A 27758-nucleotide genomic window follows, 5' to 3' on the forward strand; every position below is an offset into this window, starting at 1 on the left:
GCTGAACCTTTGTGCCAGTTCGAAGGACTGGGGTGGGGGTGCCCTTGTGGGCAGTTGGACCTTTGATGTGTGGCACAGTGTCCAGGTTCTGGCCCACTAACTGATCTGCTTCTGGAGGCCGTGCCACAAGAACTTGCTGGCTACCATGAGAAATGTTGTCCTGATGGCCTGATGTGCCAAGTTGTGTACCACATTGAAGACGTTGCCTCCAGACTGCAGGTACTATGGAATGGGGGGTGGCTGGTGGATAGGAAACAGAAGAGCACTATGTTACCTGGACCTACTGGGATGTCTTCCTGGTGGAGTCCTGACACTGTGGTCCTGTATCCTAGGTGATATGGCCCTGCCTGCTGTGATTCTGCCAGAGCCATATAACCTACCCCGTGGGACAGGGTCTGTATGCTTTGCATTGTTGGGCATGATAAAGCATCAACTACCACATTCGTTTTCCCAGCTATGTGATCGATGTCAGTGTTGAATTCTGACACGTATGACAGGTGCCTCTGCTCCTGAGCAGACCACGGGTCTGACACTTAATTAAATGCAAAAGTCAGTGGTTTATGGTCCATAAAGACTTTGAATTGTTTTCCTTCCAGAAAATAGTGGAAGTGTCAGACCTTGAGGTATAATGCCAAGAGTTCACGATCAAAGCATTGTATTTCAGTTCGGGTGGTCGAAGGTGCCTGCTGAAGAAAGCCAGAGGCCGCCATTGTCCCTCGACTAATTCTCTAGCACTCCACTGACTGCCGTGCTCCACCATCAGGCCTGTTGGGGCATCTATCCTGTGGTGCACCAGCAATGTGGCATTGGCCAGTGCCTCCTTTGCCTTCTCGAAGGCCCCCAATAATTTCCTGTCCAAGGTGGTTTCTTTCGTCTTCCCTACAATTAACCTGAATAGGGGCACATTATGTGGGCTGCTGCTGGTATGGAACAGTGATAGAAGTTGATCATACTGGCTAATTCTTGGAAGCCTTTCATTGTGAAAGATTTGGTGAAGAACCTGACAGCTTCTACCTCTCCCGGCAGTGGTGTTACTCCGTGCCTGTTAATCCTGTGGCCCAGGAAGTTAGGTTTTCGAGCCTGAACTGGCATTTGGCCAGGTTGATTGTTAGGCCAAAGTCACTCAGGCAGGTGGGCTGCATGTTCATTGTGGTCGAAGCTGGCAACTAGGGTGTCATCCAGTTGCATAAATGCAAACTTGAGATCCTGTCCCACCACGTCCATCAGCCTCTGGAATGTCTGAAATGTGTTTTTGAGTCCAAAGGGCATCCTGAGGAACTTGAACAGGCAAAAATGGGTGATGAGGGCAGGCTTTGGTATGTTGTCTTGGTGGGTCGGGATTTAATGATAGTCCCGGATGATGTTGACTTTGGAGAATATGGAGGGCCCCTGTAAATTTACTGTGAAATCCTGTATGTGCGGTTCAAAATATCTGTCTGGCATAATGCCCAATTTGCTTTGGGCATGATCCCCATCTCCTCTAACTTCCTTGGCTAGGGTTCAGTTTTTCTGGAGGGAGGCAGTATCCTCTGTTGTGAATCTGAGGCCCCTCTGAGAAAATGTGGTGCCTCACCACAGTGCTTGGGCTTGGTTGAGGTGAACTGTGGAGGGGAATTCCACTTGGATGCAGGTGAACTCATTGCCTAAGAGGGTGATTGAGTCAGGGTAGGGGTGGGAGGGAGTGTGCTGGTAGCTTTGCCTTGCCAGGGAAAATGTTTGGAAAGTTTTGGCATGTACCAACTGCTGCCCTTTTAGGTCTACCAGTAGGCAGTGTGCCCAGGAGTGGTCCACATGAAGCAGCTGTTGCTGAGATAGAGTGGGATGATGCAGTTGCCAAAAGTTCAGGTGCCGCTGATGTTCGCTGCCCTCAGGGGCGGGCCCGGTTTCCCATTCCGGGTATTATAGGCTGAGGGGGAAGTACGCTGACCTCCACACCCGTGAACAACAGATTGTGTTCCAGACGTATAAGAGGATATCTCGCTGGTCAGCCACTGTGGCCATCAGTGACGGCTGGCCATGGCATTTTTCTGATGCCAGCTGCCAGACCACATGCTCCCTCTGAGCATATTCTTCAAAAGTGTGGCCACCAGTGCATCACAGGGGACTGAGCAGTGAGCACACAGTTGAAGAAGGCCCTGCATTCAAAGAATGTGCTAGAGGAAGCAGTTGCTCCCCCTCCACCCTCCCCTAACTATGCCACTGGGATGCACACCACCCAGAACATGCTTTGTTCTTGCTGCTGTCATCAGGAAAGAGATAGAGGTGCTACATAAGTATTGCTACCCTCCATCATCTAACTCCTAAACAACAGATTCAATCTGCGACCCATTTAAGGATTCTTATTTTGCACATAATTTATTACTGAATATTTATTTTTTGCATTGGCACAGTCATTTCTTTCTTTGTTAACAGTTCTCTATTTTGCATACATATATTTTTTCTTGAGTATAGTTCACGCTACTGGTAATTAGAAAATCTGCCTGGCCTGCAGGAAAAGAATCTCAGAGTTGTATGTAATATAATGTATGTACTCTGCCAATACATTTGAACTTGAACTTGAGTTCTTAGTGGGTTTAAGGTGTGCCAAGCAGTGCAGCACAGATTTAGTAACTGATAGGAACAGGTTTTTATTCTGCAAGCTGCATCCAAGTGATACCCAATGCCATGATGTTTACACACTGGTCCAACATTGTACTAAACCCAACCTGACAAGGGTATTCCTTTTTGTAATCTACTTTCTCTTAAACTTTCAATATCAGAATCACTCCTTATGGACTAGAATGTTCCATTTCCAAGTACTGAAATGATTGCCCACTTAGTTTCAAGAGGTGTTAATTATGAGCAAAGCTATGTTCTAAACAGTTAATTTGTGGTGATTTGAGACTTCCCAAAATCACTCATGAAGAACTCCAACCAACATTTGAGGAAGGAAATTTAAAAAGCAAGAGTCTGGAGGAGAATCATACATTTCTTACAAGTTAAAGGACTAAATTCTGACATACTACAGTACTAAGTCCAATAAAAGGCACTCATGTTCATGTTATCTGGTGGAATTTCAACTCTTTTCTGTTTGGAAATTAATCACGTTAAGAAATATAACATAATGAGTACTTTGACAGTGTGTTGCAAAGCAATAGCACTCAAAGCAAAGACATGAAATTGCAAATTGCCACAATGAAATTTTATCAGTGTGCTCTTTAAGTCAAACTGTACATTCTCAGTATTCTCTATCTTTTTCCTGTATAATTACCTATGGCCTGTTGAATAATATCGCAGTAAGGAAAATATATATTTTGAGATAAATTTTCAGCAGGCACTTGGCAAAAATTCCACATAAAATCTTTGGCATATACATTTATTTATTTATCTGTCTGTTTATTCATTTATTTCAGACATCTTTCTTCTCTTTGGCTTGGGTTCACGGACTAACATTTATGGAGGGGTAATGTCCACGTCAGCTGCAGGCTCGTTTGTGGCTGACAAGTCCGATGTGGGACAGGCAGACACAGTTGCAGCGGTTGCAAGGGAAAATTGGTTGGTTGGGGTTGGGTGTTGGGTTTTTCCTCCTTTGTCTTTTGTCAGTGAGGTGGGCTTTGCGGTCTTCTTCTAAGGAGGTTGCTGCCCGCCGAACAGTGATGCGCCAAGATGCACGGTTGGAGGCGATATCAGCCCACTGGCGGTGGTCAATGTGGCAGGCACCAAGAGATTTGTTTAGGCAGTCCTTGTACCTCTTCTTTGGTGCACCTCTGTCTCAGTGGCCAGTGGAGAGCTCGCCATATAACATGATCTTGGGAAGGCGATGGTCCTCAATTCTGGAGACTTGACCTACCCAGCAGCGTGGATTCGATGCTGTCGGCCTCTGCCATCTCGAGTACTTCGATGTTGGTGATGAAGTCGCTCCAATGAATGTTGAGGATGGAGCGGAGACAACACTGGTGGAAGTGTTCTAGGAGCCGTAGGTGATGCCGGTAGAGAACCCATGATTCGGAGCCGAACATACAGATTACAGAAAGATCACAACTAATGTCTCTACATTCTCAATGCTATTTCTTTCAGGACCTGAGGGTACAATCCATCTGGTCCAGGAGACTTATCCACCCTTAAAACATTCAGCTTTCTGAGCACCTTCTCCCTTGAAATCATAACTGCACTAATTTCCCTTCTCTATTACGCTTCGACATCTAATGTCTTCTACAGCGAAGAATGCAGAATTCTCATTTAATTCCTCTGCCATCTCCTGGCCTCCCATTATTATTTCTACAGTGTCATTTTCTAGTGGTCCTATATCTACTCTCACCTCTCTTTTACTCTTTATGTACTTGAAGAAGCTTTTTGTATCTTCTTTGATATTATTTGCTAGCCTACTTTCGTGCTTCATCCAATTTTAATCCACTCAGCTAAAGTTTCAAGGATCTCCTGCCTCAGGACATTTTGATTGAATCTCTCATGGGGGACCTTGTCAAATGCCTTACAAAAATCCATATAGACTACATCTACATGTTACCTTTATCAATTTCTTTTAAATCTCCTGAAAAATCTCAATTAGGGTCATAAGGCACGACCTTCCCTTCACAAAGCCATGCTGATTATCTCTGAGAATACTGTACTTTTCAAAATGCCCATGAATCCTATCCTTAAGAATCTTCTCCAATAGTTTGCACATCACTGACATAGGTCTCACTGATCTATAATTCCCAGGATTTGACCTAATCAATTTTTTTTAAAACAGGAACCATATATGCCATTCCTCGATCCTCCAGTACCTCCTCTGTGGCCAAGGATGACTTAAATATCATAGCTGATGCCCAAGTTATCTCTTCCCTTCCTTCCCACAGCAATCTGAGGTATAATGGGTCCAGTCCCAGGGACATCAATAAAGATGCAACACTTTCTCTTCCCTAATTTGAACAAGGTCTGAAACAAAGTATTCATTTAGGACCTCCACACCTTCATTCGCCTCCAGGCACATGCTGCTTTTATCCTTTAGTGGCCCCACCTTCATTCTCATCATCCTTCTGTTCTTCACATATGGATAGAATGCCTTGGAGTTCTCCTTAATCCTACACGCCAAGGCCTTATCATGCCTGCTTTGAGCTCTCTTCAGTCCTTTCTTAAGTTTCTTCCTGGCTACCATATATTTCTCATGAGCTCTTCCTGTTTCCTGCTTCTTCTATCTAATGTATGCTTCCTTCTTCCTCTTAACCAGCTGCCTCATTGTTTTGACAACCTTTTCCTACCATTTTTTGCTATCTCAGTGGGACAAACATATCCTGAACCCAGCGTAAGTAGCCTTTAAACATCCTCCACATTACTTCTGTACTTTCTCCCATGAACATCTGTTCACAATTTACTCCCCCTGGTTCCTGCCTCATCCCATCATAATTAGGCCTTCCCCAATTAAACACTTTCCAATTTTGTCTACTTTTATCCTTGTCCATAGCTATGCTAAAGCTTAGGGATTTGTGGTCATTCTCAGTGAAATGCTCACCCACAGAGAGGTTCACCACCTGACCAGGTTCTTGCCCTGTACTAGATCAAGTATGGCCTCTCCTCTAGTTGGCTGGTCCACCTACTGAGTCAGGAATCCTTCTTGGACACATCTGATGTGTTCTGCCCAAGGTATCCCTCTTGCAGTAAGGAGGTGCTGGTTAATATTATGGAAGTTGAAGTCTTCCATAACAACAACACTGTAATTTCTTCACCATTCCAAAATCTGCTTACATATCTGTTCCTCGGTGTCCTGAGGTCTATATGGCACCCATAGTCTACTTCCAGTACAGTGATAGTTCCCTTCTGATTTCTGACTTCAATCACACTGACTCCCTCTACAGGTCATCTCATTCTACAGCCATGATACTGTTCCAGTCCAGTAATCCTACTCCACCCTTTTACCTCCCATCCTGTTAAAATGTCTTTATGTTTCTTGCTATCTGCTACCTCTCTACAAATTTGCTCTTCCATTAGCCACTGACTAATTGGATGTTCTTTTATGTGGATTGTGGAGAAACACGTGGCCTCCCTGCCTGTCTGGAATATTGTGGATTGTGGGTGGTCACAAGTTCTCCCTGTCTGAAACTTATTTGGAAGTCACATCACCTGTCAATCATGGTTGAACTCGACCACCCATTAGTGCACATCTTGCCATTGGCTCATTTAAATTACCTAGGGTCATTTTTGGTTTGGCGCCCAGAAAAAAAACTACATATAACATCAATGGATAGCACATTTCTCTGCATTGTGGTCCAAGCCCCAGACATCGCTCCATGCCAGGATGCTATTATGGACATTGCTGGAAGTGCCACGGGTAAGGTGTGCACTACACAAGCTGAGCCATCGTAAAACCATAGAACCACAGAACAATTATAGCATAGAAACAGTCCACTTTAGCCTGTCCCAAACCACTTTTTCTTGAGTAGTTCCAATAGCCTGCATTCAGTCCATGGCGCTCCATACCACTCCCATCTATATACCTGTACAAATTTCCCTTATATATTAAAATCGAGCCTGCATCTACCACATCAGCTGGAAGCTTATTCCACACTCCCACCATCTCATGGTTCCCCTAAACGTTTCTTGTTTCACCCATAACCTATGTCTTCTTGTTTGAATCTCACCCACCCTCAATGAAAAAAGGTCCATTGACATTTACTCTGTTTATTGCCCTCATAATCACCCCTCATTCTTCTACGCTCCAGGGATTAAAGTCCTAACCTTTTTAACCTTTCCCTGTAATTCAGTCCCTGAAGTCCGGACAGCATCTTAGCATCCTTCCTGCAGTTAGGCAACCAAATCTGCACACAGTACTCCAAATCTGGCTTCACTAATTTCTTATACAACTTTAACATAACATCCCAACTCCTGTACTAAATACTTTGATTTATGAAGGTCAATATGCTAAGCTCTGTTTACATCCTTATCCACATGTGACACCACTTTCAGGGAATTATATATCTGTATTTCTCGATCTCTCTGCTCTACCTCACTCCTCAGTGCCCGACCATTTACCATGTACGTCCTTTCTTGATTTGTCCTTCAAAAATGCAACATCTCACACTTGTCTGCATTAAATTCCATCTGCCATTTTTTAACCCACTTTACCAGATGGTCCAGATCTCTCTGCAAACTTTGAAAACCTTCTTTGCTGTCCACAACACCTCCAAACCTACTGTTATCTGAAAATTTACTAATCTAATTTGTCACATTATCACTCAGATCATTGATATAGATGAAAAACAACAATGATCCCAGTACCGATCCCTGAGGCACACCATAGTCACAGCCCTCCAATCTGAGAAGCAATCATCCACCACTACTCTCTGGCCTCTTCCGCCCAGCCATTATCAAATCCAGTTCACTACTTCACCATGAATACCTAGCGTTTGCACCATTATGACTAACCTCCCATGCTGGACCTTGTCAAGGGCCTTCCATGTAGACAACATGCCTTTCCTTTTCCACTTTCTTGGTAACCTCCTCCAAAAACTCTATAAGATTGCTTAAATATGATCTACCATGCATAATGCCATGTTGACTATCACTAATCAATCCATGCTAACCAAATAATTGTATATCCGATCGTTTAGAACACTTTCCAATAATTTATTTTATACTGATGCCAGGCTCACCAGCCTAAAATTTCCAGGGTTACATTTGGAGCCTTTTATAAACAATGGAACAACGTAAGCTATCCTCCAATCCTCTGGCACAATAGCTATGGCTAATGACATTTTAAATATTTCTGTCAGAGCCCTTGCAATTTCTACACTAACTTCCCTCAAGGTTTGAGGGAATATCTTGTCAGGCCCTGGGAATTAATCCACCCTTATTCACTTTAAGAGAGCAAGCATTTCCTCCTCTTTAATCTGTGAAGGTTCCATGACCTCGCTGCTTCTTACTTACTTCCCACGATTGTATGCCCTTTATCTGAGTGTATTGCAATATATCAGTGCTAGTAAACAGCCACACCCCTGTTGATACAGGGAACAAGGAGAGTTTGTGTAAGTCCCTGCCTATAGAGAGTTTATACATGTGTGAGTATACGGTCCGGGCGAAGGGTAGACGGCGGCGGCCCCGATACGGGTAGGAGCAAGGGGGAGACGGCGGCCCCGGCCTCGGTCGTGTGAGGCAGGCGTAGGCCCCGATACGGGCAGAGAGTTGGAGGCGGCGGCCCCACTCCAGGCACAGGGAGAGCAGCAGCGGCCCCGGCCCCGGTCCGGGCGAAGGGTAGACGGCGGCGGCCCCGATACGGGCAGGAGCAAGGGGGAGACGGCGGCCCCGGCCTCGGTCGAGTGAGGCAGGCGGAGGCCCCGGTCCGGACAGGGAGTGGGAGGCGGCGGCCCCAGTCCGGGCACAGGGAGAGCAGCAGCGGCCCCGGCCCCGGTCCGGGCGAAGGGTAGACGGCGGCGGCCCCGATCCGGGCAGGAGCAAGGGGGAGACGGCGGCCCCGGCCTCGGTCGAGTGGGGCAGGCGAAGGCCCCGATCCGGGCAGAGAGTGGGAGGCGGCGGCCCCAATCCAGGCACAGGGTGAACTGCGGCGGCCTCGGCCCCGGTCCGGGCAGTATGGACCGACCTAGGAGGGGAGGCAGGCCCCTCCAGCCCGTGTAAGAAACATGCATAGGAGAAGGCCACTCCGATATAAAACCTACGACCCAAGGACCTCGCTGCCACGTCCCAGCTTGCTTGGCCACGGCACACGAACCATGGGTGTAAAGGGTGGGGCCAGTACTGCGCGCACTGCACTCCACCTAAAAGCTCCTTTGCGCAGGCCCGAGGACAGGTCCACGTCCTCCCCCTCCACGTCCTCCCCCTCCACGTCCTCCCCCTCAAAAGATGCTCACAAACTCAAGCTAGCATGCTGGAACATCAGAACCATGCTAGACAAGGCTGACAGCCACTGACCTGAATGTCGGTCTGCCCTCATTGCACATGAACTCCTCAGACTTGACATCGACATAGCCGCTCTCAGTGAAGTCCGCCTGGCAGATGTAGGCAGCCTCCAAGAACGCGGCACGGGCTACACAATCTACTGGTCTGGCAAGCCTTCGGATGAACGACGCCTATCTGGTGAAGGCTTCATGGACAAGAGCTTCATTGCCTCCAAACTCGAAAACCTTCCGACAGGCCTCTCGGACCGAATCATGTCCATGCGACTCCCACTTCAAAACAAGCGTCACATCACCCTCATCAGTGTCTATGCTCCAACCCTCCAGGCGGAACCAGCAGAAAACCTGCGCAACCTCATCCAACGTACCCCTACAGCCGACAAGGTTGTCATCCTGGGCGACTTCAATGCTTGTGTCGGCAAAGACTCAGAAACCTGGCCAGGAATCCTGGGCAAGCATGGCGTCGGCAAGTGCAACGACAATGGGCGCCTCCTGTTGGAGCTCTGCGCAGAACAGCGACTTGTCATTACAAACACCCTTTTTCAGCAGAGGGACAGCCTTAAGACCACCTGGATGCATCCCCGATCCAAACACTGGCACCTCCTGGACTACATCCTGGTGAGAGAAAGTGACAAACAAGATGTGCTCCACACCAGGGTCATGCCTAGCGCGGAATGCCACACTGACCACCGGCTGGTTCGCTGCAAGCTCAACCTTCACTTCAAGCCAAAGCCCAGGAACAATAAAGCCCCCAGAAAGAGGTTCAATGTTGGAAACCTGCAGTCAGACGAAGCGAGAGGAAACTTCCAGGCAAACCTCAAAGCAAAGCTCGACGTTGCAACCCGCCTCACGGACCCGTCCCCTGAAACCCTCTGGGATCAGTTGAAGACTACCATACTGCAATCCACTGAAGAGGTACTGGGCTTCTCCTCCAGGAAAAACAAGGACTGGTTTGACGAAAACAGCCAGGAAATCCAGGAGCTGCTGGCAAAGAAGCGAGCTGCCCACCAGGCTCACCTTACAAAGCCGTCCTGTCCAGAGAAGAAACAAGCCTTCCGTCGCACATGCAGCCATCTTCAGCGCAAACTCCGGGAGATCCAAAATGAGTGGTGGACTAGCCTTGCCAAACGAACCCAGCTAAGCGCGGACATTGGCGACTTCAGGGGTTTCTACGAGGCTCTAAAGGCTGTGTACGGCCCCTCACCCCAAGTCCAAAGCCCGCTGCGCAGCTCAGACGGCAAAGTCCTCCTCAGCGACAAGATCTCCATCCTCAACCGATGGTCAGAACACTTCCAATCTCTTTTCAGTGCCAACCGCTCAGTCCAAGATTCCGCCCTGCTCCAGCTCCCTCAACAGCCACTAAGGCTAGAGCTGGATGAGGTTCCCACCCTGGATGAGACATATAAGGCAATCGAACAACTGAAAAGTGGCAAAGCAGCAGGTATGGATGGAATCCCCCCAGAAGTCTGGAAGGCTGGCGGCAAAACTCTGCATGCCAAACTGCATGAGTTTTTCAAGCTTTGTTGGGACCAAGGTAAACTGCCTCAGGATCTTCGTGATGCCACCATCATCACCCTGTACAAAAACAAAGGCGAGAAATCAGACTGCTCAAACTACAGGGGAATCACGTTGCTCTCCATTGCAGGCAAAATCTTCGCTAGGATTCTACTAAATAGAATAATACCTAGTGTCGCCGAGAATATTCTCCCAGAATCACAGTGCGGCTTTCGCGCAAACAGAGGAACCACTGACATGGTCTTTGCCCTCAGACAGCTCCAAGAAAAGTGCAGAGAACAAAACAAAGGACTCTACATCACCTTTGTTGACCTCACCAAAGCCTTCGACACCGTGAGCAGGAAAGGGCTTTGTCAAATACTAGAGCGCATCGGATGTCCCCCAAAGTTCCTCAACATGATTATCCAACTGCACGAAAACCAACAAGGTCGGGTCAGATACAGAAATGAGCTCTCTGAACCCTTCTCCATTAACAATGGCGTGAAGCAAGGCTGTGTTCTCGCACCAACCCTCTTTTCAATCTTCTTCAGCATGATGCTGAACCAAGCCATGAAAGACCCCAACAATGAAGACGCTGTTTACATCCCGTACCGCACGGATGGCAGTCTCTTCAATCTGAGGCGCCTGCAAGCTCACACCAAGACACAAGAGAAACTTGTCCGTGAACTACTCTTTGCAGATGATGCCACTTTAGTTGCCCATTCAGAGCCAGCTCTTCAGCGCTTGATGTCCTGCTTTGCGGAAACTGCCAAAATGTTTGGCCTGGAAGTCAGCCTGAAGAAAACTGAGGTCCTCCATCAGCCAGCTCCCCACCATGACTACCAGCCCCCCCACATCTCCATCGGGCACACAAAACTCAAAACGGTCAACCAGTTTACCTATCTCGGCTGCACCATTTCATCAGATGCAAGGATCGACAATGAGATAGACAACAGACTCGCCAAGGCAAATAGCGCCTTTGGAAGACTACACAAAAGAGTCTGGAAAAACAACCAACTGAAAATCCTCACAAAGATAAGCGTATACAGAGCCGTTGTCATACCCACACTCCTGTTCGGCTCCAAATCATGGGTCCTCTACCGGCACCACCTACGGCTCCTAGAATGCTTCCACCAGCGTTGTCTCCGCTCCATCCTCAACATCCATTGGAGCGCTTACACCCCTAACGTCGAAGTACTCGAGATGGCAGAGGTCGACAGCATTGAGTCCACGCTGCTGAAGATCCAGCTGCGCTGGATGGGTCACGTCTCCAGAATGGAGGACCATCGCCTTCCCAAGATCCTGTTATATGGCGAGCTCTCCACTGGCCACCGTGACAGAGGTGCACCAAAGAAAAGGTACAAGGACTGCCTAAAGAAATCTCTTGGTGCCTGCCACATTGACCACCGCCAGTGGGCTGATAACGCCTCAAACCGTGCATCTTGGCGCCTCACAGTTTGGCGGGCAGCAACCTCCTTTGAAGAAGACCGCAGAGCCCACCTCACTGACAAAAGGCAAAGGAGGAAAAACCCAACACCCAACCCCAACCAACCAATTTTCCCTTGCAACCGCTGCAATCGTGTCTGCCTGTCCCGCATCGGACTTGTCAGCCACAAACGAGCCTGCAGCTGACGTGGACTTTTTACCCCCTCCATAAATCTTCGTCCGCGAAGCCAAGCCAAAGAAAGAAGACATGTGTGAGTGTGTAGCTGGCCACTGGTATCAGAGTCCGACCTGTTCTGATGTGAATGTCCATATAGTGGTTTAATAATATAGTAATTGAGTATTCACTGTTTGGCAGGCAGCAACCTCCTTTGAAGAAGACCGCAGAGCCCACCTCACAGACAAAAGGCAAAGGAGGAAAAACCCAACACCCAACCCCAACCAACCAATTTTCCCCTGCAACCGCTGCAACCGTGTCTGCCTGTCCCGCATCGGACTTGTCAGCCACAAACGAGCCTGCAGCTGACGTGGACTTTTTACCCCCTCCATAAATCTTCGTCCGCGAAGCCAAGCCAAAGAATTGAGTATTGTTTGCCATTCTCCCTTATTTGTCTCCTATGTGTTCATTAAAGTTACCTGTGATTGTAACACTTGTAGCCTGACTTATCTCTCTGTGAACCAATTGAACCTGATCATGGGAGTTGGGGCTTAAGGGGATAGAAAAGAATTCATTGCTACAAGCAAGGTTCAGTTTCGGCTAGACACACGTGGAGTACTAACCATGTGGGAGATTGGACTAACAAGTGTGTGCGTTGATGTCCTGTCGGGTGCCTGTTTTATTATGTACCTGCTCACCAACAGGGGTAGCAGGAGGTAACTCACAGAGAGGAGAGGATCCATGGGTTCATAATGTAAAATTCTCGAGTGGACCGATGACCGTCAGGGTTCAACTATTTGGCGGAGTAGCTGGCAAGCTATGACATGCTGGTCAACTGGGTCGACAGTTTGGACCCCCAAGGAGAGAAGCACCACATGATCTCCTGCCTGGAGAAATTGGGGTTTCCCAGGACCAGGGGAGTTATGGGGGAGCCCTATGGCTACTGATATCCCTACTGAGGTGTTATGATGTCTGATTTATGTAGTTGTGGTGCTCAGAAAGGTGAGCAAATCAAACTGTTAAAGCTCCAGTGAAGGTCCTTGCAGGAAGCACTCGAGGCCACCAGGATGTATCAGCAGCTTGGAAGTTAGATGCACTGAAGCTGCTGGGCAGCTAGTCAAAGTGCAGCATCTTCAGGCAGCCCACTGATCCAGCTGGCAGGTCAATCCTGTCAGGATCAGAATCATCAACATGCGTGGGGAAGAGAGTGATGCGTGGTTGGAACATGGGGATGTGTGGATGGACAATGATGACTTTGAGAAGGCCGAGTCTGATTATGCACCCCCCCCCCCCCATGTTCCAAAGACTTTGAAAGCCTGGTGGTTAACCACGTCATCCCAAACTTGTCACGAGGATCCACCCCCATCAGCTTTCCACAATGGGGAGATTGCCAAGAATGTCAAGAGTCCGAGCAGACAGGCAGGAGACCAGTACAAGGCTATAGAGGCCCAGAAATACTCCGCCAAGGAGTCGGCTGAGCTGATGGACATGTGCCAGCTGCCAGGCGAGCATTTAGCCACGTGGCTACTCCTGCTGTGGGTTACGGGGTCCCCCCGTATTTGCCTTTCCCACCTAGAGGCTAGTACTCTGGGCAATCATTCCACACAGCATTTGGTTAACAATTCCTTGCAAGTGGAAAGAAGGGGATTGAGGAGGAGAGCACTCTGTGGGATTGGGCAGTGACTGTGGTTCAGGCCAGGTTCCCCATGCCTTTAGAATTGGATCTGATGTACCACTTAGCAAGGCCACGAACATCATCAGAGAATGGGCCCTTATCACTATCCTCCACCACGGGGCTCCCAGGCGCAACCTCCCTGAGAGTAACCCCCACCTTAGCAGGGCACTTAGTCACTACTGTCTGCCCTGATCTCAGAGGGGTGGGTGATTTTGCCCTTGATGGGACAACCAGGTGGCAAAACAGCCCATGAAGCCATTGTCCTTCTTTAGAGGCTAGAGTATTTGGAGGGACGTGTTCTATGCCCTAACAGGAGCTGGCATAGGCCATGCCCGCATACGTGGCATCTCTAGACCCCCCACCCCACCCCATTCACCATGTTGCAGGAATTCTGCAGGAGAAACTGCGCAAAACTGCACTGCCCACTGCTCTACACACTACACCTCCCACCATGCTGGCCAATGCACCTCCCACTTCTCAGCCTTCTGCTCCTCCCCTCAGCTGAGATGGTTGCTATTGCCCTCAGGGAAGAGATTATCTCCCTGGTGAGGCAGGAAATGGCCAACAAAGGCACCCCATTGGCAGGGCATAGCCAGGTTCTAAAATTAGGGAGTGTGTGCACATAAAAAAGGCACCACAATACATACCAGAGAGTGAGTCAGTGGTTAAATGGCGGGGCCACAATGATATTTTGGAAGCATCGGACCGGAGTGGTGGTGGTGGTGGCAACATCATAGCCATGGGGGGTGGTGGCATTTGACTGTAGCAGGGGAGGGGGTGGCAACAGCATCAGACCAGAGAGGGAGGGGGAAGTGGCAGCGGACCCAGAGCAGGGGTGGGTGGGGAAGGCACCATTCTGAAACATATGCTCCCCCCCCAACACACCAGTCATGCCCCGCTGTATAAAACAATGCAGTTCCTGTCCAATAGGATGGAGGCCACGATCCTGGTAGATCTGTTCAGAGCCCATTTATCCCAGTGGCCATCCACTACAAAAAGGGAAATATGCAGTGCTGGATGGCGCTGATTGACACCGGGGCCGGAACACACAATTATTCCTGGAAATCCTGAGGGGTGGAGGGTGCCCAAGATTAGTATAGAGGGGGCTAGGAGACAGCTCCATCCTCTCTGTCAGAAGAGTCGCTCTCTGTATCTCCATCAGCAATGAACCTCCCTGTCCTGTCCCTTGTGGTAGCAAGTGCATTCTCAGAATGAATATACTCAAGGGGCAGTCACTGTGAGCCAGCAAGGGAAAATTTACATTTGGGATCCCCAGGGCAACCATTTTTGTTGGAAGAGTCGGATGGAGTCCCCTTGTCATTCCTCACCCCCCCAACCCCAGGTAGACTGCACCCACCAGTATTGGGTGCTGGGAGGCAATGAAGAGATTGTGGAAGTGATTGATGTCCCCCTCCATGAGGAGGTGATAAGACCCACCATGTCCCCTTATGACCGTCCATTCTGGCCTGTCCACAAGAAAATTGGCCCGGAGTAAAAGGAATGAAATGGATGAGCTTGAGGCACAAATGGACATTGGAGGATATGATGTTATCGGAGTAACGGAGACATGGGTGCAGGAGGGACAGGATTGGGAAATTAATGTTCCAGTGTATACATCCTATCAAAACGATAGAAAGTTAGGTATGTATTGTCAATTGTCTATTGGCATGTGGTGCATGATCATTGACTATTGCAAAGTGAACAAATTCCACCCCCTCCTCCTCACTGCAGCTTTTCCTGACGTGGTCACTGTTCAAAGATATCGTGGGCAGGGATAACAAGCCCTCGTTTGCCATGATCAACCTCGCCAATGAATTCTTTTCTTTCCCCTTAAGCCCCAACTCCCATGATCAGTTGGCTTTCACCTGGGGTGGTACACAATTCACCTTTTGCCACCTACCCCAGGGGTATTGTCCACAGTCCCTCCCTCTCCCACAGGTTAATAGCCCACATTTTTAAAAAAGTGATGCATCAATGACATCCTCAACCAGGGCCCCACGGAGGGGGGAGTAGCACAGGCACAGGACTCCCTCATCTCTGCGCTCCACAATCCTGGTTGGGCTATTAATCAGGAGAAAATACAAGGTTCCAGCCAGACAGTCCACTTCCTGGGAATCCAGTGGCACTCAAGCCAGAGGGATATCCCAGAGACACTGCAAGTAAAATTTTGAATAGTGCAGTGCCAACCAAAGATGCCGAAACACAGTTTTGTCAGCCTTTCCAGCTTCTGGCGGAAGCACATCCCCCATCTTATCTCTGTATGCCATCTCCAGGAAGAAGAGTACATTTCACTGAGACCCTGAATAGCAGGTGTCAAAACAAGCTATGGAGTAGGCGCTGCCATTAGCCTCCCAACAGACTGGAGTCCTCTTTGAACTCCAGATCTCTGCTGCAGAAGAACAGCTGAGTGGAGCCTCTGGCAAAAAAAAGATCAATGGCCGCAGAGTTCCACTCAGCTTTTGGATGATAACCCTACCTGAGCCCACCTCCTGCTACACCTCCTTCAAATGCCAGCTCCTGGTGTGAAATTTGGCTCTCCTCACCCAGGAGCACAAAACAGCTAACAAGACCATTAACTGCTGGCCACACCTGCCCATGACGTGGTGGATCACATATTCTGATGCCACCCACAAGGAGGGACAAGCGCAGTGTTTCTGCATTTTTTTTCTTTCTAAATATTTTCAATTAAGTTTTACATAAATAAACAGATATGTACAGAAAATTCCTTCGAAGGCTGAGGAAAGTTCATCTCTCACCCTCCATCCTCACTACATTCTACAGAGGATGTATCGAGAGCATCCTGTGCAACTGCATCACTGCCCGGTTTGGTAGTCGTACCTCCTTGAACCACATTACGCTGCAGAGGATAATGAAATCAGCGGAAGAAAATATTGGGGACTCTATTCCTATCATGAAGGACATCTACAATGCTCAATGCATGGAAAAGGCAATAAACATTGTGAAGGACTCCACACACCCCTCATCTAAACTGTTCTCCCTTCTGCCAACTGGTAGGAGGTAGCATAGCACTCAGGTCCTTACAACCAGATTGGGCAATGGTATTTTTTTTCCCCCAAACCAATCAGGCTCCTGAATTCCCAGAACATATGTGGATAGTTTACTTTGGATGTTTACTGTATCTTAATATTTTAATAATTCAAAGTGTTTAACTTCTATTCTAACATATTTATGGAAATATGATCTGTGGTCCTGGAGAAATGCTATCTCATCTTTACCATGCAAGCATGGTATGAATGATAAAGATGACTTGACTTGACTTCATTGACATCTATAAGGTACCAGAACATCTTACAATTTTAACCTGAATATTATATTTTCATTTTCTCCCCCTCACTTGAGTCTGTTACCAAGCTGAAGTTCTATAATTAAAGTATATTTTATACCTGGAGTAATAGTATTGGAAGACAGGTTTAATTAAAAAAAAAACTAGAGGTTCTGAAAGTCATTCAGGGAAGGTCCCCACAGGTTTTGAAATCTTGTATCTAAATTACTAACAGAATAGTGAATCTTTTCTAGATTTAAACCAGGCATAATATCCCTCAGTCACTGAACATGGGTGGGCGGGGCAGTGTCCCTCTATTTCAGTAATATCACTCATCTGCCCAAAAGAGAGGCAACAGACAGAACCCAAGATTTAATTGGAGTCATCCTCTCCAGTGGTACCAAAGAGATCAACCAGAAGGTTAGGTTTAAGATTTAAATGAAGGAATAAGGACAAGGTTTGGAAAACATCTCTCCAGTATTTTTCTTTTTTTTTATTTTTTTTTAATTTTTTTTTTCACACCATAAATCACAATAGCAATGATATACACTTTTTCTTTTTCACACATTTACAGTGACTTTTTCTCCCCCACCCCCTCCCTCCTCCCAAGCCACCCCCCACCCCCCCCCCCCTCATCCATTTTAGGTATACAATCTAGGTTGCATTAATTCAGTCAGACAATGTTGTCATTCAACAAAAATACACCAGAAATTCTACAGAGTCCATTCTTTTCTTTCCTTCTCCTTCCATCAACTTAGGTAATGTTTGTCCCCGGTAGGTTTTTGCTATTGTATTTAATGTAAGGCTCCCATACTTGTTCGAATATTTCAATATTATTTCTTAAACTATATGTTATTTTTTCTAATGGAATACATTTATTCATTTCTATATACCATTGTTGTATTTTCAAATTATCTTCCAATTTCCAGGTTGACATAATACATTTTTTTGGTACAGCTAGGGCTATCTTAACAAATCTTTTTTGTGCATCCTCCAAATCAATTCCAAATTCTTTGTTTTTTATGTTACTTAGGAGAAAGATCTCTGGATTCTTTGGTATATTGTTTTCTGTTATTTTATTTAATATCTGATTGAGATCATCCCAAAATTTTTCTACTCTCTCACATGTCCAGATTGCATGAATTGTTGTTCCCCTTTCTTTTTTACATCGAAAACATCTATCAGATACTGTTGGGTCCCATTTATTTAACTTTTGCGGTGTAATGTATAGTCTGTGTAACCAATTAAATTGTATCATACGTAGCCTCGTATTTATTGTATTTCTCATCTTTCCAGAACATAATTTCTCCCATGTTTCCTTTTTTATCTTTATATTTAAATCTTGTTCCCATTTTTGTTTAGTTTTACCATTTGTTTCCTCATTCTCCTTTTCTTGCAGTTTAATATACATATTTGTTATAAATCTTTTGATTAACATTGTATCTGTAATCACATATTCAAGGTTACTTCCCTGTGGTAAACTCAGATTGCTTCCTAATTTATCCTTCAAGTAGGATCTCAGTTGGTAATATGCCAGCGCTGTATCTCCAGTTATATTGTACTTATCTCTCATTTGTTCAAAGGATAAGAATCTACTTCCTGAAAAACAATTTTCTATTCTTTTAATCCCTTTTTTTTCCCATTCTCTAAAGGAAAGGTTGTCTATTGTAAAAGGGAGTAGCTTATTTTGCGTCAATATTAGTTTTGGTAATTGATAATTTGTTTTATTTCTTTCTACATGGATCTTCTTCCAAATATTGAGGAGATGATGTAATACTGGAGAAGTTCTATGTTGTATCAATTTTTCGTCCCATTTATATAATATGTGTTCAGGTATCTTTTCCCCTATTTTATCTAATTCTAATCTCGTCCAGTCTGGTTTTTCCCTTGTTTGATAAAAATCTGATAGGTATCTTAATTGTGCGGCTCTATAATAATTTTTAAAGTTTGGCAATTGTTTATACCATTCTGTCAATTTATCTAGTGCTATCCTCGGTTTCCCCCCTCTCCATAAAAATTTCCTTATTATTTTCTTTAACTCTTTGAAGAATTTTTCTGTCAGTTGTATTGGCAGTGCCTGAAATAAGTATAATATCCTTGGAAAAATGTTCATTTTAATACAGTTTATCCTTCCTATCAGTGTTAGTGGTAGATCTTTCCAATGCTCAAATCGTCCTGTAATTTTTTCATTAGTGGATTATAATTGAGTTTATATAATTGGCCTAGATTTTTGTTTATTTGTACACCTAGGTATCTTATTGCCTGCATTTGCCATCTGAATGGAGATTCCTTCTTAAATTTTGAGAAATCTGCATTATTCATAGGCATTGCTTCACTTTTATTTACATTTATCTTGTAACCCGACACTTCTCCATATTCCTTCAATTTCTTATATAATTCTTTTATTGATAGTTCTGGTTCTGTTCAAGGCTGGGGCATGTCCAAAACACAAGGAGGGACGCGTGCAGAATTCCTCCATTGCCAAGTGACATTGGTATTTTGCTGACCATTCAGATGCAGGGCCAGAAGTGGTCATTAGTCTACATGAAAAAGTTATGTCCCTCTTGGAGCATCAAGATCTCCATCCAATCCCTCCCTTCAATTCCTCTCCTGTATCTTGGAGTCAGCTGTTCGATTCCATCACCAAAGAACAGCAGCAAGCGTGTTTCACGCTTGTTTCACGTTGTTGGAAAAACAGGAAGTACCTATGGTGAGTGGCAGTGCTCCACCCAGGTAGCATTAAGACCCTCTCTCAAGAGAGGATGAGGGATCCAGTCAGGTCATGGAATTGGCTGCAGTAGCACTTGCAATCAAATCAATGACAGGTCTGCTGCCTATCCACACTGACTCATAGGCAGTGGCGAATAGGATGGTGGTTTGGATGCCTCATTGGCATGACACAGGATGGGAGGACTACAATTACCCACTATGGGGTCAGCAGCATGGGAGGTATTATACATCTGGGAGCAGGCTGGGTAGAGGGTGCTCACAGTCCACCACATGGATCCCACATTGACAGGGCTACAGTGGAGGCCATCCACAATGCTCCTGTGGATGGTGCAGCATAGCCTCTATCTGCTCTAAAAATGTAGACTCTGATGCCATGACAACATTGTCCACAGAAAGCACAGATACCTGGGGTCCGACAGAACGTGATAGTGGGCAGAGGGTTTAGGGTTGGCATTAACCCAAGATTAGGCACCCAAGACAATGGTAGAAAATTGCCCAACATGACAGTAGGATTGAACCACAGGCCGGCTGGCAGGGACACTGGGGCACAATCATTGCGGCATGGTAGAGGGCCAAGTCTGGCAAGTAGGCTATGTCAGTCCTCTCCCACACTAAAAGAAGAGAAAAAGGCCATCATATGGTGGACACCTACTCTGTCATCCTGGTGGCAGTACCCTGTGAGTGGGCCAACCAGGACAATACCATTCGGGGCCTGAAATACCTCTCCTGCATTTATGGAACATAAATGGGAGGTACAGTCCAATCAGGGCTCACACTTTATGAGTCTAAGGTACAAAACTGGGCAACAGAACCTGGAATCTCATGGCTGTTGCACATCCCCTTCCACCCACAAACATCAGGATTAGTAGAGCAAATGAACTGTCTTATCAAACAAACAATATGCATGCTGATGCCTAACAACTCACACAAGGGTTGTCTCAGCATGCTGCAAGAAGTGGTGGACCATCTTAATTCAGTCCCCACAGCACAGGGCGGTCCCCGCTTTCTAGACATTTGGCCACATCGGTACAGCAAAAGTTAGATGAGGTTGTTGACCTTCAGGACCCTGAGGAGCCATACTATCAGACTATCTTTCTGGGACCACCCAGAAAGGGGGATGCAGTTACTCAGGGACCACGAAGCATCCAGTGGGTTGTGTTCCCAGGAGTAACTGCATTATCATGTCACCATACTTACAAACTCTCCAAGAGGGAGTGAAGAAATTACACCCACCCACCCTGCAGGGCAAAGTCCACTTCATCACAACTGAAAGCTGTGAATCCCCACACTGGTCTTCACAGACTACCTGCCATCACACCATTCTGTCTAACCAGCAATGACCTGTTGTCACTTATTATGTACATAACTTTGAAGCAAACATATGACAGCTGTTGCCATGGAAACTCATCATTGGACACTTGAGCTCAACAAGGCAGCATCTTTTGTTATGCACATTCTGAGTGCAACTTTTGTAATGGATCTTTTCTTTTTTTTTAAATTTTTCTCTCTCTCTTTAATTGCCCCCTGAGCTGTGTTAATAATAGGTGCTTTCAAACTGCCTTGTAAAATGGGGTTGACCAGGCAATTTGCCCAGTTAGTACCCCATTCACAAGGGAGCTTGAAAGGGTCTGACCTGGTCAGCGTTGACCAAAGTCAAGCAGGTCCCTGCCCTACCTTGGAGGTAGTCAGGGAACACAGTTAAAAGTTAAACTTACCCATGATGCATTGACCAGTGGCATGAACAGCAAAATGCCTGACCTGGTTACTCCTGTGATGCCAGCACTTGCGCACTGGCATCACAGGAAAACCCTAGCTGAAGTGTCTGTGGTGATCGGGAGGAGAGAAGGGTCGCTGCCGTGGTGGGGGTGGGGGGGGGGGGGTAGAGGAGAGGGGTTGGCTGTCGTAGGGGAGAGAGGAGAGGGGACACTACCATGGGGGCAGAGGGGTCGGCTGCCCTGGGTTGGCAGGGGAGTGCAATGACATTGGAAGAGAGACTGACAGCTGGTGGGGGGAACGGGGGAGACTAATTTGCATGATGCATCACTTACCGCATCATCGCGGGGGCGGGATACCCCTTAAATCACTGGGTTGGTGATTTACTGGGGCTATCCCCCCCTCAGCTTAAAAGGAGCTGGAGGTACCTTTGCTCCACTAATCACACCTGGGTCCCAGGAGGGTTACCCCGGGTGCTGCAGCTTACAGGGAATTGGAATTACAGGTCACTGTTACAATGTTACAGTTTATAAGTACAGTGTTACAGATCAAATACTACCAAAGAAATATTGTATATATTTTGTTTCCACTCGACAATGACAGTGTGCCCACCAGCCATCCCATTAACAAAAAAAAATAGCTTATAGGGTGGGAGTTTCAGGAGCTTTTATTTGAAACTATTAATTTGGCCAACTTTCAGTCCTGACTCCTCCTGGCTATTGTACAGGGAACCAACACAGGCACCTGTGGCACCCATTTAAAAGGAATGCGAGCAGCATCGGCATCCTGGTTTCAGACGACAGCCCAGTAAAACAGGAGATAAGGCTATATCCAGGTTGTTAGCCTGCTGGCCTGCCCCTGCCTCATCAAAGAATAGCATGGTGACGCGCAATTGGGTACTGTGCTTCTGGAGCTCCCAAATGTGAAGTCAAGGCACTGAATGCACAAGTCAAGAGAGGGTAGCTCTCCACAGCACCCTGCTCCAGCAGGAACACAACAACCCTGTTTTGTCAGGGTTGGCTTGGGGTGGGGGTGGGAGGGGGGTGTCAGGAAGCTGGGGAGGCATTGTCATTCAGTTTGATTATGTGCCTTGTCCAGCATTTGGAAGGCTCTTGTCTATATATTGATCCACTTGGTTTGCCTCACTTTTTTCTCCCACTTTTCTTTTGTTTTATATATGTAGTTAAAACATATACACAAAGTTTACTGTATAGAAGTCAATTATTGATTGTCTTTGTAGTGATTGGAGAGTGATGTGATTCCAAAAGGCGGAATGTTATAAGTGGATTGGGGAGAAACAAATGGCCTTCCTACCTGTCCAGAATATTGTGAATTGTAGGTGATCACATGTCCTCCCTGTCTGAAACTTATTCAGAAGTCACATCATCTGTCAATCAAGGTTGGACTCCCGCCATCCATCAGTGCCCACTTTGCCATTGCCTCATTTAAATTACCTTGGATTATTATTGGCTAGGTGCCCAGATCTGAACTGTATATAACATCAACAAATAGCACATTCTCTCTCAAGACCTTGTGGTCCAAACCCTGGACATCGCTCCATGCCAGGTCATGACTGTGCACATTGATGGAAATGTCGTGGGCAAGATGCGCACTGCACTTAAATTGAGCCATTGTACTGCGATAGATCAGTGCTTGAAGAGAGCTGTACCCACCCCTTCCCCCACCACCCCCATCACCACCACCACAGGGAAGTGAGAGTGTGTGTGTGTGAAAGTCCCTGTCTGTAGAGTGGATACATGTGTGTGAGTGTTTAGAGTATAGGCAGCCACTGGTATCGGAGTCTAACCTGGGTCCAATGTAAATGAACGTATAGTTGTTTAGTGATATAATTATTGAGTATCGTTTGATGTTCTCCCCTGATTGATTCCTGTGGGTTCATTAAAGTTGCCTGTGATCGTAGCACTTGTGGCCAGACTCATTTGGCTCTGAACTCACCGAACCTGATACTCTTCCAAGCACAACAAATCCCTATAATATTATCCCATTAACATGGTCATCCTTCTGTCATTCTTCAGTTCCACCCATATAGCCTCAGGATATCAGCTCTCTAATCTGTCCTTTCTGAGCACTGCCATGACATGTTCCCTGATGATCAATGCAACTCCTTCCCCTTTCATTCCTCCTTCTCTCTCATGTCTAAAACAACAAAACCCTGGAACATTTGAGCTGCTAGTCCCGCCCCTCCTTCAACCAAGTCTGATTAATCACCACAATGTCATATTCCAATGTGCTGATCCAAATTCAAAGTTCATCTTCCATTCCTACAATACTCTTTGCACTGAAATAGATGCAACTCAGAACATTACTCCCATCACATTCAACCTTTCTATTCTTCTATTTGACCACAGACTTAACAACATCTTTATCCACAATTACAATTTTATGATGTTTATCCTAAAGCTAAAGTGGCTGCAGGAATTTGAAAGTTTGTGAATGTCCTTTACTTACTTGTAGTCACACAGAGGAGACCAATTAATACATCAGTTTCATGCCAGCTCCCTAGAAAAGCATTCCCATCAATTCAACTCTCCCTTTTTCCCAGAAGCAGTTGTGTAGTTGAAATGAGTGGCCATTTCAAATTGATGAACTTTCTCAAAAATGGTAAAGAAGGTACAATATTTAGGGTATGATAGTACTGTGGTTATGTTCAAAGAAAATCATGAAAACTAAAGATGCTGGGTTTAAATTGGAAAATGCTGAAAACAGGGCAGGTAGTATCTGTGGAGAATGAAGCAGATTTAATGTTTGAGGTGAAAGATGTTGCATCCAAATTGTTAAGCTAATGGACAAATGTACAAAAATGTATCCAGGGACACAAAATTCATATCCTTCAAATTGGGAATTCAAATTCAAGTGATTAAATAAATATGGCTTAAAGGCTGACACCATAAAACTACCAGCTTGTCATAAAAACAATTTTGTTCATGATCCCCTTCAGGAAAGAAATCTAATGTTCACATTTTGTATGAGTACAAACTCAACAGTGTGTTTGAGTCTTAAATAATCTATCAAAGCACTCCAAGGAGAGTGATAACTCTTGCTTTGCCTGTGACATCCAGTTCCAGCCAACAAATATGAACAAAGTAGAGACAAAGAAGCAAAAGGTCATCCTGCAGAATGTGTAAATGTTGTACACATATTACAAATTAGAAGAGGCTTGTAATGTGAATGTAGGACAGCTGAAAGGGAGCACAGAAGGCTGAAATGTGCTGAGTCAGAAGATGTGCTGTTCATCTTTCGAGCAATGTAAGAATGGAAAGCTAGTGATCCAAAGATTAGAGTCAAATAATTTAAAATATTAATTTAAGACTTGAAAATATAGTGGACGCTAAGTTGAGTTGGGGCAGAGTTCAGAAGAACAAGGACAAAATGTGCTGTCAAAACAAGTAAAGTTTAACAGAGACCATTACTGAGTGATACATGACAATCAGAACAAAATAAATTAAGTGGTACAATTTTGAATGGGAGACAGAACAATTGAAAGTCTTTGAAAGTAGTGGAACAAATTAAAGAGCACTTTTACAATGCATATCTTATCTTTACTTTGCTGATAGGACTTCTCTGAAATACTGATCAGGTCACAGATGAAAGACTATGTTTAGTTCCAATAACCAAAATAAGGCCATGAAGAGGTTAAAGAATAAATTTAAAGAAATTCTGTACTGTGGGAAGTCAGTGGCACAGGATGATTGGAGATGCTATGGTTGGTCTCCTTTGACCACAAAAAGTTAGAAGATATTGAATGTTAGCCAGGAATAGCTTTTAAAGAGGAAATAAGAATAAATTGTTTCTAGTGTCTATCAGTATTTAGAGGATGCATGAATTATTGAGATTAGTAATACACTGTGTGGATCGATGATGGATAAAACCAAGTATCCTGTTGCTGTGCACTTGGCTCCTTAGTGTGGTTAACAAATAAATTTAAATAAAGGGATGCACATTGCACTTTTCTCAACCCAATCAGAATATCCCAAAGCACAATATTGTCATTGAAGTATGGTAAAGATTTGAAGTGACTTGTTATTTGGGAACAGGGCCAAGGTGGATCATTGTGACACAGTTTTCAACATCATCGGCATCAGAGAAGCATTGCATGAGAAATGACATTTAGCTGTCTGAACTGCCTAAATATGATGTGTACAGGCAGCATATCATGACCCAGAAGGCACACATTAATAGTCATACAAAACAATGAAGGGCAATAGAATAAGTCATTTTTCCCACACAAAAAGAAAATGTGATCTGGAATTTACTGATTGCAAGAGTATGGAAGTAGTCTTACTTTAAAAGGAAATCGATCAATGTTTAAAAGGGAACAAATATCAGGACTATGGGGTATAGCTGGGGGAATTAAACTGGCTTGAGGGCTAAAAGAAGGCTGTCACAGGCTAGTTGAATCATGTGACCTTCTATGCTGCAATAGTTCAATGACTTCTGAACAGAAGGACCTGCACTTACGTTTCACAATAAATCAAAATGGACGTAAATTGCCTTGTGTCTCACCAAAATAGTGAGAGCAACACAGCTTACTTTTATATTGACATAATGGCTGTTTCTAATTTTTCAATGACAGATTTCCGAACAAAAAAAAGTGCATCGCCATCTAGCATAACAGTTCTCCTAGAAGTCACTAAAACGTCAAATTGTCCTTTAACTTAAATTATTTGCAATGCAGCTTGTATTCGCTCCTTATAATTGAATCTTTGGAACGCAGGTAAGATTTTGTTAAACCTACCTTGCATTCTGATCTTCCACATGTTGCTTTTCTACCTCCTCCTCTCTTTCTCCCTCCTTCTGTTGTGGTGCAAAGGACAATTTCTGTTCCTGAATAATTGCTAGATTATGCAAGGTGCAGTAGGTGATGACAAGCTAGTAATCCTCTCTGCACTGAGTCCCTCTACTTGTCCAGGCATTTGAACCTTTTTATGAACCTGTTTCCTTCTTATTCTGTTGACCTCATTATAAGAGGACTTGGTAATATGTGTAGCGCGTCCAATGACCACTCGCAGGCATGAAGCAGGTAGTCAAAGACTTTATTGGTCAGAAGACCCAGACATTCCTATACATGCTGCTGGCTCACGTCCAAGACAGGTATGAGGCAGAAGACTAGGGCTTTCAAATATTATTAGGGGATCTTATGGGGAGGGGCTACAGATACAGAAGGTGGGTCAGCCTGCCCACCCCAGTGAGGTCATGCCTGGATATTCCCGCAGTACCATGTTACACCACAATATTCTCCATTCTTAAGTTAGGGAAACAGGCATTGATCTTGACCCACAAAAACCTGCGTAATGTCCTCTGTGATAGTTGAAAATTAATGATCATAAAGTAGGTTATAGTTAAGACAGAAGAGAGTCTGGGCCACAAACAACAGATAACATTGTAATTTCCTGCTGTATTTGGCAATTCTTTCTTGCCAGTCCCTTAAAATGACATCTTTCTCTATGTTTTTCAGGATTCTAAGGTGACTGATGTGGCCAATGTGGACACCACTAACTGTTTTGCACATGGAAAAGGAAGGGGGCAAAAGGGCAGGTAAGAGGTTTATAAGGTCATGCACTTTATCAGATTTTGTATAACTTAATCAGCTGTGTACACTCTGTGTGCTCCCAATTTAAAGCCTCCAGGTTCACAATCTACCTCAACTGCTCCTTCTCTACTTTGAGCAGCCATGAATCAGAGAATTTCAAATGTCCATTTGGGATTTTCAAAGATGCTTTGAGCATATCCTTAAATCTTTTCCTCTGTTCACCTGGTAATCTCAAGCCATAGCAGAACTTGGATGTCTAGATTGAGAGAATGGTATCAAGCTTATCTCCCAAATGTGGTTGACTGATTGTAATAAGGGCCTGAATATGGTATTGGCCTGGGAAGGACACTGTCCTTTCAAATAATTTAGAGAATGTTGTGGAGATAGCATTTGTGGTATTTTTTCCAAGGCCATGAGATGCCTGTGCCTGACAGCCCTATTCTAAGGGCAGGAAATAGTTTAAAGAACAAGGGGATGAACAGACCTTTTACAAGGGAAAATGGAGTGAGCTTTGCCTTCAAGAATCGTATGCAATGGCATCTCAATGACTAATCTACCAGGATTAATGAATGACTTCTGGCCCTTTAGCTCCTGAGACCACCCCACACAAAATGGACAATTAAAAGACAAAGAGGACTTTTACTCTGACCTTGAAACTACCCTGGGCTATGATCTAAATGAAAACAAAACTGATCTTCTGGGTGACTTCATTGACTTGATAGGTATGGATGCAATCCTCTGGCACTGTGTGATCAGCAAGGAAGGAGTGGGAAAGGCTAAGCTCACTGGGGGTTCTCATGTTTAGAGTGTGGCTTCTTCATAGCCAACAT

The 27758-nt window shown here is 45.4% G+C and overlaps 1 long non-coding RNA gene across 1 annotated transcript in view; it reads left to right on the plus strand.

The window, feature by feature from the left end:
• Window positions 1-26933, plus strand: part of LOC138756139 (uncharacterized) — a 35565-nt gene extending 8632 nt beyond the window's left edge. The window contains exons 2-3 of the long non-coding RNA XR_011352793.1: window positions 25972-26112; window positions 26854-26933. This is a non-coding gene — a long non-coding RNA (uncharacterized lncRNA). The remainder of the gene's footprint in view (window positions 1-25971; window positions 26113-26853) is intronic.
• The last annotated feature ends 825 nt before the right edge of the window (window positions 26934-27758 follow it).

Source organism: Narcine bancroftii, chromosome 3 (assembly GCF_036971445.1).
Source record: "Narcine bancroftii isolate sNarBan1 chromosome 3, sNarBan1.hap1, whole genome shotgun sequence".
Taxonomy (NCBI): domain Eukaryota; kingdom Metazoa; phylum Chordata; class Chondrichthyes; order Torpediniformes; family Narcinidae; genus Narcine; species Narcine bancroftii.